The sequence below is a fragment of the Rhinopithecus roxellana genome, chromosome 17 (genome assembly GCF_007565055.1).
Source record: "Rhinopithecus roxellana isolate Shanxi Qingling chromosome 17, ASM756505v1, whole genome shotgun sequence".
Lineage (NCBI taxonomy): Eukaryota > Metazoa > Chordata > Mammalia > Primates > Cercopithecidae > Rhinopithecus > Rhinopithecus roxellana.
Window position 1 is genome coordinate 71,489,012 of NC_044565.1, and position 13,976 is coordinate 71,502,987.

Here is a 13,976-nt window from a genome sequence, read left to right on the forward strand (position 1 = left end):
AGGACCAGCTTCAGATTTAATGAACAGGAGACCTGAGTGATCATTCTGAAATAGCAAGGGAAGAAGCAGATGCCCATGGAGTTTCAGTCATTCACCCAAGCCATGCAGCTGGTAGTGGCAGATTTGGACTAGCATTTGGATTCCTGGTTTGTAGTTCAGTGCTTTAACTATCTTACCATTTCATCATTTTCCTCTTAGTAAGAAAACAAACGTGACGGTAAGAATTCATTAAATTGGCAATATATTTGGCTCTAAGCAACTCCCCTGCAACTCCCCTGAAGACAAATTTAGATTTAAAATAGAAGAGCAATGTGGAAGGTAAGACGATTATTTTTTAGTCTTTATCATAGGATTCCTAGAAACTACAAGCTCCCATAATAGACTTCACATTTAATTTGATTTTACCAAAACTCAATTTATACACATTATTTTATCAGCACACATTGCATAAATAAGGCCTACCTTAACTGATTAATGTGCTTCTGTCAGACTCTACATCTCTGTCTTTCTGGAGGTTTCTGGAATCTCTGACTTTGGCAAAGCTTCTTCTCTAGGCCTCAAGTCTTTCATCTAAAAACTGGTGTTGAACACATCATCACTAAGGTCTTTTCAGTTTTAATGCTTTTTGAGTTTAAAGTTTTCCTCTTTGTATACCTTAAATATGGCTTTCTGGGACTTCTCTCTCCAGCTGTCATTTTTCTCTTTGCATGGTTCACAGCTTTCCTGCTCAGAAAAGTGATAAGTGACAGGAAGGACTATTGATACAGTGGTTACTTTATATTCAGGAAAGAGGGTCAAGGTACTATTTAAAACTCAGCAATGGAATGACTTTCTGTTTGATTTTCAAAGGCTCTTAGGCCTCAATTCTTCCCAAAAAGAAGCTGATTAATTGGCTGATGTCCTGCCTTCCTTAAAAGAAAGAATATGGTCAGTGCAGCGGACCTAGGAGGAAACCTAATCAAACCAATTGTGGCTGTCCCTTCTTGCCTTGTGACCACAGACCTCAAACGGGAAAAGTGCAAACCTGTAGTATATCCCTCTGGATAAATTCAGCCTCTTCCCTCAAGAAAGGCCTGGTTTGACACCAATGCCGGGAATGAAAACCCTAGTAGCATTGGAACCATCAAGGCTCTCTCTGGGCTTGCAGAGATATTGCTAGGGGTAGGATCTAGCTGGTCAGGATGGGATACACCAGTGGACAGTGTGCCATGAGCAAGGGAGTTATTTTACTGTTTAGAGCCATAATTTCATAAAATAGAGGGTTGGCCTGCAAGAATTTCTGATGTCTAGTTCTAGGATTCTGTGTATGAAAGTGGACTTGGAGTGAGGGCATAAACCCCACTTCTTCAAGGTGAAGGAGAACTAAGGGGGAAAGATGCCTATGCCTACATCTGAGGAAGGAGGTATCAAATTAGGTGGCTTAGTATGCAAGAACAGAGGTCGAGGCTAGCAGAGCAGCATGACAGCTGGTACTACCTGGGAAAAGTGACCTGATGCTTTAAATAGGCACCAAGCTAATGGTGTGAGGTGAGGTCAGGTAGGTAGACTTTTCTCAGTTATTTATGGCATGCATCCTATGGGTCCTCTGCACAGAAGTGGTACAATGGAATGAACCACAAGTGTCTTGTATTTTAGCTGATGACAGAGCAGGAGAGTGCTGTAGGAGAGCAAAAACAACAACAACAACAACAACAACAAAAACTGAGAAACTCTGAGACCTGGTCTTTGGATAAGAAAGTTATTTAGTCTTCCATGATGACTACATGGATTATTAAAATCCACAGTAGGAAGCTCCCCAAGAGTGTGCATGAACGGGAGATGGCAGGAAAGGAGGTAATGGAGAGTGCCAATGGCAGCATGCTTTGATTCACAGCTCTGCCTTGGATCTGCCTGCTTTTCTTCTACTAGGCTTTGCCTGCACGGTTATTAGGCTGAGAAGAGTGAATGAGCAATATGTGTTCTAGAATAGGAAACCCAAAGGGCAGGAACTTGGAAAACACTACGGTAAATATCTGTGCTTGAAAAGAGAGCAGGAATAGGAGTTACAAGATTAGGTTCTGGTCCCCAGCAAGCTGTATGACCTGGGTAAGCATCTCTCTCTCCCAGAGACTTAGTTCTCTTAGGTACAAAATGAGAGACTATATTATCTCAATAGTGTTAAACCTGTCTGTATACTGGTATTGCTTGAGGAGCTTTCAAAAAATCCCCATGTCTAGGCATCGCCTCAGGTCAATTGAACCAGAATCTCTGGAGGCAGGACACAGGCATCAGGGCCTTTTTAAAGCCCTCCCAGCTAATTCCAGTGTATGTCCAAGTTTGAGAACCACTCTTGCTTTTCAAAGTGTAGTCTGTGCACCAGTAGGCGGTATCTCCTGGGAGCTTTTTAGAAATGCAGAATGTCTGGCTTCAGCTTAGAGAATCCACATTTTAACAGGATTCTCAAATGATTCATGTGCACATCCAAGTTTAAAAAGCCCCAAGACAGTTCATCTCTAAATAATATTTTACTTTTAATTGTGAAATATTTTTAACACACAGAAATGCATAGAGAATAATTTAATTAGTACCCACATACCCAACCTGGCTTTAGCAAGTCATTAGTTTTTAAAAACTATTTTTCATTTAGGTTTTGTTTAATGTAATGACATATATTTTAAGTTGAAGCCTCCCTGTGTATTCCTCTTGGATCTTATGCCTACTGCTTTCTTCAAAGATAGAGTCACTATCCTGACTTTGGTGTTTCTCCATCTCATTAATGTGTTCATATTGTATTAGTCCATTCTCAAACTGCTAATAAACACATACCCAAGACTGGGTAATTTATAAAGAAAAACAGGTTTAATGGATTCACAGTTCCACATGGCTGGGGAGGCCTCACAATCATGGCGGAAGGCGAAGGAGGAGCAAAGGCATGTCTTACATGGTGGCAGGCAAGAGAGCATGTGCAGGGCAACTGCACTTTACAAAACCATCTGATCTTGTGAGACTTATTCACTGTCACGAGAACAGCATGAAAACACCCACTCCCATGATTCAATTACCTCCCACTGCATCCCTCCCACAGGATTATGGGAGCTACAATTCAAGATGAGATTTGGGTGGGGACACAGCCAAACCATATCACATAGTATTATTATATAAGTAGGTAATTAGATTGATTGATTGATTGATAGAATGACTTTGCCTTCTTAACATGTTTTCTGTTGATCCAGTCTTGTATTCCTGAAACAAATCCTAGTGGGTCATTACACACACACACACACACGTTTTTATATGTGTGTGTATATCTATATATATAACACACACAAATATATAAACACTGGATCTGGGTCCTAGCAACTTAGGACTTATGGTATTCAGTCAGATCAGTTAAAAAGTGTTCCTCTATTGTCAGGTTTTTGGTATAAAGATTCTACTGGCATATTAAATAAGTTAGGTGGTTTTACCCTTTTTTTTTTTTTTTTTTTTAGATGAAGTCTCACTCTGTTTCCCAGACTGGAGTGCAGTGGCACAATCTTGGCTAACTGTAACCTCCACCTCCCAGTTTCAAGTGATTCTCCTGCCTCAGCCTCCCAAATAGCTGGAACTATAGGCACCCGCCACCACACCTGGCTAATTTTTGTATTTTTAGTAGAGACAAGGTTTCACTATGTTGGCCAGGCTGCTCTCGAACTCCTGACGCCAGGTGATTCACCTGCCTAGGCCTCCCAAAGTGCTGAGATTACAGGCATGAGCCACCGCCCCTAGCTGTTTCCCCTCACCGTTTTTTTTTTTTTTTCCTATCCTTTGAATTAGTTTGCAAAAGATAGGATTGGTATGTTTCTTGGAGGGATGGAAGAAGTTGCTTATAAAAGCATCTGTGTCTTATCTCTTGCGGATTATTGTAGGGGGCTCAATATTGATTCCTTTTCATTAACGGTTATCAGTTTATTCTGAGTTTTTATTTCTTTTAGAGTCAATGTTGGCAACTTACCTCCTTTTTTTTTCTTTGAGGCAGAGTTTTGCTCCTGTTGCCCAGGTTGGAGTGCAATGGCCCGATCTCGGCTCACTGCAACTTCCACCTCCCAGGTTCAAGCGATGTGCCTCAACCTCCCAAGTAGCTGGGATTACAGGCACCTGCCACCACTCCTGGCTAATTTTGTATTTTCAGTAGAGATGGGTTTCTCCATGTTGGTCAAGCTGGCCTTGAACTCCCAACCTCAGGTAATCCACGTGCCTCTGCCTCCCAAAGTGCTGGAATTATAGGTGTGAGCCACTGCGCCCAGCCTCTTTCTAGAAATTTATGCATTTCATCTAAGTTTTCAAATTTACTGACCTAAAAATTCTTTATTTAACTTATTAACTTAAAAATGTTCTACTGTATCTGTAGTTATTGTCTGATTTTCCTTTTGTCTCATTTATTGTTTTGTTTTCAAAGAACCAGTTTTGTAAACCACTCTTTATTTCCTTCTAGTTAGATTTTACATTTGTAGCTTGCTGAATTGAATCTTATAATTTTTTAAAAATTAATATACATAAAGCTTATAAACTTTACCTCAAAATTCACTATAGCTGCATATTGTCAATTTTGATTAGTGCCTTTATTGTCTCTTGGTTCTAAATATCTGGTAATTTCCACTGTGATTGTCTCTTTAATTCATTCGTTATTCAGAAGGACATTTTTATGTTTCCAAACATATGTTGTTATTGTTTTTAACTCTCTTTTGTTACTCCTATTACTTTTAATTTAATGGCACTGTGGACAGAGAACATGATTTCTGTGGCATCAACTCTGTGAAGTATGACTTCCTTTGGATGTAGAATGTGACCCACTTTTAGAATTTTTTCATGTGTCTATGGACTTAGGGGGCTTATGAGATGTTGCATGTTAATTTTGTTGTTCAAATCTTCTATATGTTTACTAATTATTTTTCTGTTTGATCTTCAAATTTTGAGAGAGTAGCTTTGTCAGCAACTCTTCATTCTCTGTCAACTTTTAGTTACATATAACAAGTCCATATGATTAAGCACATGAAAGTTTGCCATTGCTAGATCTCCTTGCTAGAGTCTTTTCTCATTATTTTGTTAGCCTTTTCATGAGTTTTTGCTGCTAAGTTCTATTTTGATAACAATCATTTTTTAGTCAAACGGTAAATCTTTTTCCATCTCCTTATTTTCAACCTTGCTGAATGGTTTCGTTTTAGATATGCTTCTTTTTAATTCAGTGTGAAAATTTGTCTTTTTCATGGGTGAATTTAGTCAGTTTACCTTTTTGTGTTGTTACTAATCTATTTCACTGATTTCTACCAACAGCCATAATAATTTATTTTTTACATTTTTCCTTCTTTTACTTTTCCCCCTTGCCTTCTGTTAGATCGACATGTTTTTTATATACCTTGTTTCCTCAGCTGGTTTGAAAGTCATAGATTATCTTTCTATTCTCTGAAACAATCTTAAATTTTACATATATACTTAACTATAATTAGTTTCTAAGAAAAGCTAAATTTACTTAAAAGTATTTCTATTCTTCTTCCCCTCAAAACATGGAACTTAGCAAGATTTAAGTACACACTGAACACCACCTCCAATTTTTTCTAGTGTTTTAGTTTCATAATTTTTAGATACCCTAAATTATTTCTTGTAATCAATGATTAATTGTAATGTTTAAAAATTTACCAACCAAATTTATTCATTTTAGTGCTACCTATTGTACCTTGTTTTATATACCTTCCCTTAAACTTTGTTTTCTTTCTTCAAGAAATACATCCTTAAAGAGTCTTTTCATGAGATCTATAAATTTTAAACTCTCTTAATCCTGATAAGTCTGAAAACATCTTTATTTGTAAGTTATTCCTTAACACTACTTTAAATGACTGCAAAATTCTGTTGACAACTCCTCTTTGTCAGCACTTTGAAAGTATTGACCTGCTATTTTCTGTTGTTTTTGTTGTTGCTAATGACAGATTGGATGTCTTTCTAATTATAGGTAATCCCTTTAAAATATTCTCCTAGCTTTTAGTGTTTTTTTTTCTTTACTTTTGATAATCTAAAGTTTCACTATAATTTGTTTAGGAGGAAATGTATCTTAATCCTGCTGCCTACTTGGAGTGAACCTTTTATCTAAATAATTCTGTCTTTCTTCAGTTCCAGAAAATACTCAAATTGTTTTCCCAAGTATTGATTCTCCTCCATCTCCTCCACTCTCCTCTCCTGATGCACCTCTCTATCTTCCATGTCTCTAAATCATTTTTTCAAATATTTAGACAATCTCTGCTGCATTCTGAGTAAACACCAAATGGATATTCTAATCCTCTAATTTTCCATTTGAATAAGACCATCCCAGAGTTCATCTTAGCGGCTCAGCTGACACTTTAAGACTTATTTTTAATTCATTTCGATTTTATTTTTAGTGACCATCTTTTGCATTTCTAATATGTATAATTGGTTTTTCCATATCTACCTGTTCTCATTTCATTTCAGCCTGATTCTGTTTCATAACTTCTAGTTCTTTTTAAACAAAAGATTTCTTTCCTGTATCTATTCAAGTATATCTTAAATGTATTTGTTTGAAAGTTTATTCAGACTGGTATAAAAGTTTCTATTAATCTGAAGAGCATTCATATGCAAATGATTGGTTTTTTGGCTTTCTTTCTTGGCAGAGTTTTACATTTTAGAATTTTGTACTTGAAGGCTAGGCTCCTTTTGCTTGATGGGTGTTTGTTTACAGGTCCTCCCCTTCCCCAGCCAGGCTCACACCTTCCTGTCTGGCTGTTTCTATTGCCTCTGTTTGTTCCTCCCTCAAGGTCAGAACCAGATTCAATCTCTGGGCAGTTTGGTTAAGGTCCAAGTCATAAGATATTGTTCCTAGGACTGCAGCTTGCAAAAAACAGTGGCCTCAGTGGCATTTTTTTAGGCTCCTTTTTATGGTTGTGGGAGCTTATCTCATGTGAACCCCAGCTGCAAGCACTCATCCTGGCCCTGGCCTTTCAGCTTGGCTGGTCATCCTTAGAAGTATTTACCACACAGAGGCCAAATTCTTGGCCGTATGGACTGCTTCCTGCCCCAGAGCTCAGCTGGCCTGCAGCTTGATCTGCTTACTACTTTCCATTTCCGTTCTGGGTTTGAGAGATGGAAACATGGTGTCTGTATTGTTCAGGACAGTTATATCATGCCCATGTTATCTCTCCTTGTGCTGTATTTAGAGCAGAGTAGTGCAAAATACACCATCTTGCTCAAAGTCTAGATTTGCAAAATAATGGCCAAGGCACAGTGGCCAAGTTAATAATGGAGAATCTTGTTTTCTTGGTGGATGAGGATCAGTATATAGTATATTATCTCTTACCCTTTAGAATACAAGTACCAGAAGGATGGAGACTGTGGTTCTCTATCATTCCTGCACTGGAAAGACCCCAGAGACTGTTTGGTATGAAATGAGTGCTTCATAAATGCTAAAGAGAAAATGAAATAAGCTTCTCTGGGCATTTTTCTGAACCTTTCTGATAATGTTCTCAGACTTAAATTCAAACACCTGCCCCCTGGACCATAACTTCAGTGTTGCACATAAAGTCAGCACATTTTTAAGATCAATGATGTCTTGAAGTCAGCCATTAACTGCAAAAGTCAGAGCTGCTTAAGAGAGATATGGGCATGCCCTGTTTTATAACAAAGGAGCAACATGGAAAAATATTCACAGATAAATATCCTACCAGTAAATTAAAAGCAAGAAGCAAATACCTTCAAATTGCTTTCACAGTGTTTTGTTTGTCTTTCTCTTTGAATATTATTTATGAGGGATAATTTACTGATATCGTGGTTACCCCAAATTATATACCAAAGAAAATTTAAAGCACTACAGAGGAGGAAATAATGAATAGTAGCGTTTAATTAAAACCAAAGTGGGCACAATCAATGCTTGTCTAATACAATAATGAGCTTAATTTAATTTTCATTTAATGGAAAAAAATAAAGCTTAAGTCAACTGCCTATGTAATTAAATGACAGCAATTTTTAAAAATGTAAGCTTTTCTAAAGTGGAGTCCTAAAAGGGTAACAATGGCGAATACAATGCCAACCAACTGACCTATATCAATGTTTCCAGTAGAGTTAGAGGGGATCCTTTTCTTCAGGAAGCAGGACTATGCATTTTGAGCTTCTGAAAAGTAGAATTAATTAAAAAGCAATACTCTAACTTTCTGCACTTTAGAGTCATCAAAAAAGTAGACAAAATTGGATTTCTAAGAATTGCCAGTTTGGGATCATGGTCCAGAAGGGACTGAAATAAACAGATGAGCACGCAGGGGAGTTTGAATGGATGCTTCCTACCAGAGCTGGGCTGTAGAGAGGACAGCAACTGAGCCTGAGGTGGGAGAGCAGTGTGACGGAGAATCCCCATGCCCCCAGATAGCTGTCTGTGGCCCCAAAGCTGAGGGAATAGGATTTACTTTAGACAATGAGGAGGGACTGTTTTTCCAAGTACTAGCTTAGAGTTTGCGGAAAGGTGGTCCAACTTTGATATCAAAAAAGGATTCTCTTTGAGTTTGTTAATCTGTCAAAATGTGAAATGAGAAGCAACCTGGCGTAGTACACAGAGCCTCAGATTCAAAGTTGAAGTCCTATCTCTGCAGCTTCACAACTCTGTGACTTTGAGCAACTCAGCTGCTTTGAGGCTCAGTTTCCTAATATGAAATATAGGCTTACTGGTATCCATCTTGCCCTAGCTCACATGATTTTTAGATGATAAGGAGAAGACATGTATTCAGTGCCTGCTATGTATCAGTCACCTTACTAGGTATTAAACATTAGTTCATTTAATTTACCACCCATTTACTGAGCTAGTTGTCATTTTACTGAGACAGAACCAAGGCCATAGATGGCACCAGATCGCGAACTCACAGCTAATGCATCTCCCTCTCTCCAAAAGCTGCCTGCTATCCCGTGCTTGTTCCTGGAGCTCAGCTCAAATTCAAAGACAGACGGGCCCAGTGTGTTTGGAGTTACCTTGGGCTTCTCTGCTCAGTTTATTTTCTTGGGTTGTCATTTTTTTTTCTGTTGGACTCTTTTATACTAGTTATACACATATGCATGTGCACACAGAAAAGCACTAACATCCCTTTACATTCTGTCTGCCTTATTTGACTTAACTTTGTAGCAGTTGGGTTCATCTCATATGCAGTTCTAGGTAACCCCAGAACAGTTTTCTGGACAAAGCATGTGCTATTTATATATTCCTATGTGAATGACTAAATTATTGGCATTCTTTTAGTTTCACAGCCTGCTTTTCAGGCAACTGACAAGTTCTTGCTATTTACTTCTTAATAATCTGTCACCATGTTCCACCAGGTGCTTACTTCTTATTACATAAGCAGTGTTTCATCACACTATTGTATGCAGCAGAATGGTGGGGTCATTCCCTAACCCCCAAATGTAGACTCAAACACCGGTGACTCACCAGCTCTCCTAAACATCTAATTAATCACAGCAGCACTGGAGCAGAACAGCGCTAGTTCAGGGTATGTCAAGCAGTTTCCCTGGCATGACTGATGGTATTGGAGTGGTAGGATTGAGTTGGACCAGATAATATTGGTAAGAATCCAGATAGCTTTCATGGTCATATTTCATAAATTTCATTGAAGTTGGTTGAAAAAATCAAAGAATGGAAAAAAATGATGTGTAGCATTCTTTTTTTTTACCATGTACTCATGATCTTCAATTCTTATTTAGTATGGGGAGAACTTCAAATTGCTCAGTCCCAGTGGAACTCCATAACCACAGTGTATGTTCAAAGGGAGATGAGGGGATGGGAAGTGGGAATACCAGGTAGGCTTAGCAGAAAATGAAGTTTGTCAAACACTTGTGATCACAGCCTGGTCTTCCTCCACCTAGGAATGCCGTTGTCTTTGTCTAAGTTTGTTACTTTGGTTTCATGGAGCAAATAAGTGGTTTATCACTTTATTAGCCAACTCAGACCAGTAATCACTGGGGGAGTGAATGGGGCCACAAGCTCTGAAAAGAAAACAAAAGAACTAAAAGATTCTGCCAAAGGAGAAGCCCAAACTGATCATTGTCAGGATCTAAAAATAGTCCACTTAAAGCAGAATTAGCAATGAACGACTAACTAGAGCAGAACTATGTGAATGAATACACAAAGGAGATGAAAAGAGCCCTCAATTACTTACTTATATGTTTAGATCTCATATTAGCCTGTGCCTTTCTTAAAACAAGGTCTGTATCTTAGTTTTTTGACTTTTTATCCCTAAGGCTTGGCATGATGCCTAGTACTTAAAAGATGCTCAATAAATGATTAATTGAATTCAATATTCTACAAGTATAAGCTCTTCCTAAGATGTTTTATTATTATTATTATTATCATTATTTTAGAGACAAGGTCTTGCTCTGTTTCCCAGACTGGAGTGCAGTGTTGTGGTAACAGTGAGCCTTGACCTCCTGGGCTCAAGCAATCTGCCCACATCAAACTTCTGAGTAGCTGGGACTACAGGTGCACACCACCTTGCCCAACTAAGTTTTAATTTTTTTACAGAGCCAGCATCTCCCAATGTTGCCCAGGCCGGTCTCAAACTCCTGGGCTCAAGTGATCCTCCCACCTTGGCCTCCCAAAGTATTGGGATTACAGATGTGAACCACTGTGCCTGGCCCTCCAAAGATGTTACATTAATCTGATACTCAATACTGCCCCAAATAGAAAAGCATGAAAAATGAGTTATTTAAGGCATGAAGCAGTGTTTCACAGTGAACTCCACCAGGATGAGACATCCTGGAGCCTGGATCTAAGAAGCCTATTCTAGGGATGAGGAGCTGTCTCAGGTGCTGAGCTCTGGAAAGGCCTAGGATCTGGTATCTGAAGGACATGGCATTAGACAGCTGGTTATGCAGGTGTTATGAAGTGAAAGTGGCCCTGCAAAAGAAAGAAGCATGTCAACAAGAGAGCCAATAGCAGGCAATGCTTATAAATGCAGGAAGGTGGAAAATCTATAGGTAGCAGAAACGTGTTTGCTGTACCACATGCTGGCCAGGACTCCAAACCTGGAACATGGGGACAGGCTCTTGTCTTACAGGAACTAGCGCATGGGCCAGGGATTCATGTACCATGTAATAAAGCAGAAGCTAGGTATCATCCCTGGGTACAAGGGACAAAGGGTTAGAGCTGGCTAGGCAGTGAGTATGCCTTGATGCTAAATCCCAGAATATTCAGTGCTTCTGAAATTGTCTGTGCCAAGTCAGAGCTGGAGCTAGAGATAGGGAAGAGCTGAGGCTGCAAGCAGCCCAGCAGGGTCATATGACCTTGTCCTTGGGTGGAAGAGGGGCTAACACTCAGTGTGGCCTGGCCAGCAGAGTCAGATGACGTGTTAATATGCTGTTCTGGATCATTTGGTAGCATTCCAATAACCTGAAAGTATTCATGTGCCAGGTCAATGTTGGGGAGAAAGGGGTTTAAATACTTGCTATATACTTAGACCACTAGTTCCCAAAGTGTGGTCCCTAGATCAGCAGCATCAGCATCATTTGGGGACTTGTTAGAAATGCAAATTATTTGGCCTCGTTCCAGCCTACTGAGTCAGAGACTTGGGAGGTGATGGTCGGTTTGGGGAGAGAGGAACCGCAATTCATATTTTAACAGACCCCTCAGGGGATTCCAACACATACTCAAATTTGAGAACCACTGTGTCTGACAACATCTAAATCAGGCCCTTGGATTTTATGGATGTCACGGGCCTCTTTGACAGACTGGTAAAGCACATAGATTCCCCAGAGTAATGTTTTCAAATATGTAGAACTACAAAGGAAACCAGATATACTGAAATACAGTTTTTAAAAAGTTATGCTGCAATAATGTATGTGTTTGTTTATAAACACATGAAATAACCATCGCATGGCAGATCTAATAACATCTGTAATTTTGATGTAGCAATGAACTTCAGCAGTATTTCAAGATGTCTACAACAGCTGTCATGTGATTTCTATTACTGACCAAATCACATAGACTAGACTCCTATTACTGTACTAGTAGTGAATTTTTACCTGCATTTACAATGGAAGAAATGCTACATTTTAGTTAGAAGTAATCAAAATAAAAATGTCTTTCTTTCCATCCATGTCCACAGGCCCCTCGATTCTCTCCAGGGTCCTCTAAGGATCCATGGTCCCCAAATTCAGAACTATGCTATAAGTCCTTAATAAACATTATCTTATTTTATTCTTTTAAAAGTTTTACTCCTAATATTCCCATTTTATGGATCAGGAAACTGAGGCTCAGAGAACTGAAGAAACATGTCTAATGTCTTATGTGGTTAGTCAGATATGGAGTGTGGGCTCCAAGTCCCTGTAGAATCAGGTTTTCGTGGCTGATCCATTAGTGTCTCTCAGAGTGCCTAGAACAGGGCCGAGTTCATAATATGTACTCAGTTAAGTATGTGCTGATTGCACGAATGAATGAATTGAATTGAATGAAAGTCAAGCCTGCGTACCTCAAAATTCCATGCTCTCTCTACTCTCCATCTATCCTGTGCAACTATGTATGAAAAAGACTTTTCTCCTTATTCATCCAGCAGGCAGGGAGGGGTAAGTTCAGTTCCCTGATCTACTAAACCTGACAACTGAGCTTTGATTCTAAAATTGATGTTGAATACACATACCACGAGCAACATTATTACAACAAAATTGGAAAACAATTCAACAAATTGAGGAGAGGAGTGTCTCAGCAAGGAACGCCAGTCCCTCTGGTTTCTCTTGGAAGCAGCTGAGCTTGTTAATGAAACAGGTTGTTACTTTCACTCAATGTGTGTCCTCCTTTAACTGACAAATTAGTTAGTGCCAGCAGGAGAGGCAAGAAGGCAGTGACTAAAGGGGCAGGGAGTGCTGAGAACCCAGGCTCAGAGAGAAGCACAAAACGAGAGAAGAGAAACATACTAGGCCTTCCCCTCTTCTAAGCAAAACAAATTTTTCTCAGGCACTTTTCATAAATGTCTAACGTTCTTAACTAACCACACTTAATTTAATTACCTTAAAGGTGAATTGGATGCTGAAAATTCATTTACATAACAGCAATTCTAATACTTATAAATTTCACAATCAATTAAATCCTTAAGAACAAATGTATAGACAGTAAATGAAATATCTATCTAGTAGGATTAATCAAAAGCTAATCATGAAAAATATCACCCTGGGTCTGGCTCAAAGAATATGCCATGGTTACCATTCCCAATTACAGTATTGTAGGGCTAGCTTTAATACATAATCATATTACTTGACAATGCTATATTTAATGTGTTTCTATAACCCTTTCTTTCTGAATCAGAGATTCATTTATCTTTAGGATGTGTCTTGCTGCAACCCATCATCAACATTGTCATCATTGTTACAAGTGTGTATTTGAGTGTGTTTTCCATGGAAGACATGGAGCTAGCCACTGCAGATGCACTGAGAAATGAAATATAGTGCCTGACCTTATAAGAAGCGAGAAAATGATGAAGGCCCATGATGGCTTGGGTGAGGATTGCTTAAAAAGAGTGAGAGAAGGTCATTAGAAGCAGGAAGAGAGAATCAGGGCCTAAGGGGTAGACTCCATGTCATCCCCCACTGGACCCTATTCAGTGCTGGATCTCTCCACGGCCTAGCTGTTTCTGCACACAGTCAGTAGGTGCTTAGCCCAAGTTTGATGACTTCAGTTTGGTCCAGTAGTTCTGCCTGATAAGAAAAAAGCCAAGAATATGGATGAGGAACTTCCTCTGCTCTTCATAAAGATACTTAAAGATGATTTTTGAGAGCAGATGTAAATAACGTCAAGGGTTTGGTTGTCTAAACTAGGGATGGAACCCATGGCTTTCCAGCTATGCAGATGTCGGTTGCAGATTAGATGTAGGTAACTGTTTTGATTCAAAAAATCAACTTCATAGTGGTAATATTGGCATAGATCCTTGAACAAATTTAAAAACAGATTTCTAACCAGATGGTTTGGGAGTATTTAGAAAAGAATGCAGGAA

The 13,976-nt window shown here is 39.0% G+C and overlaps 1 protein-coding gene across 1 annotated transcript in view; it reads right to left on the minus strand.

The window, feature by feature from the left end:
- The window catches only part of ALK (ALK receptor tyrosine kinase), a 767,947-nt gene that overhangs the window by 305,979 nt on the left and 447,992 nt on the right, over positions 1-13,976 (minus strand). The gene's annotated exons all lie outside the window — the stretch shown is intronic.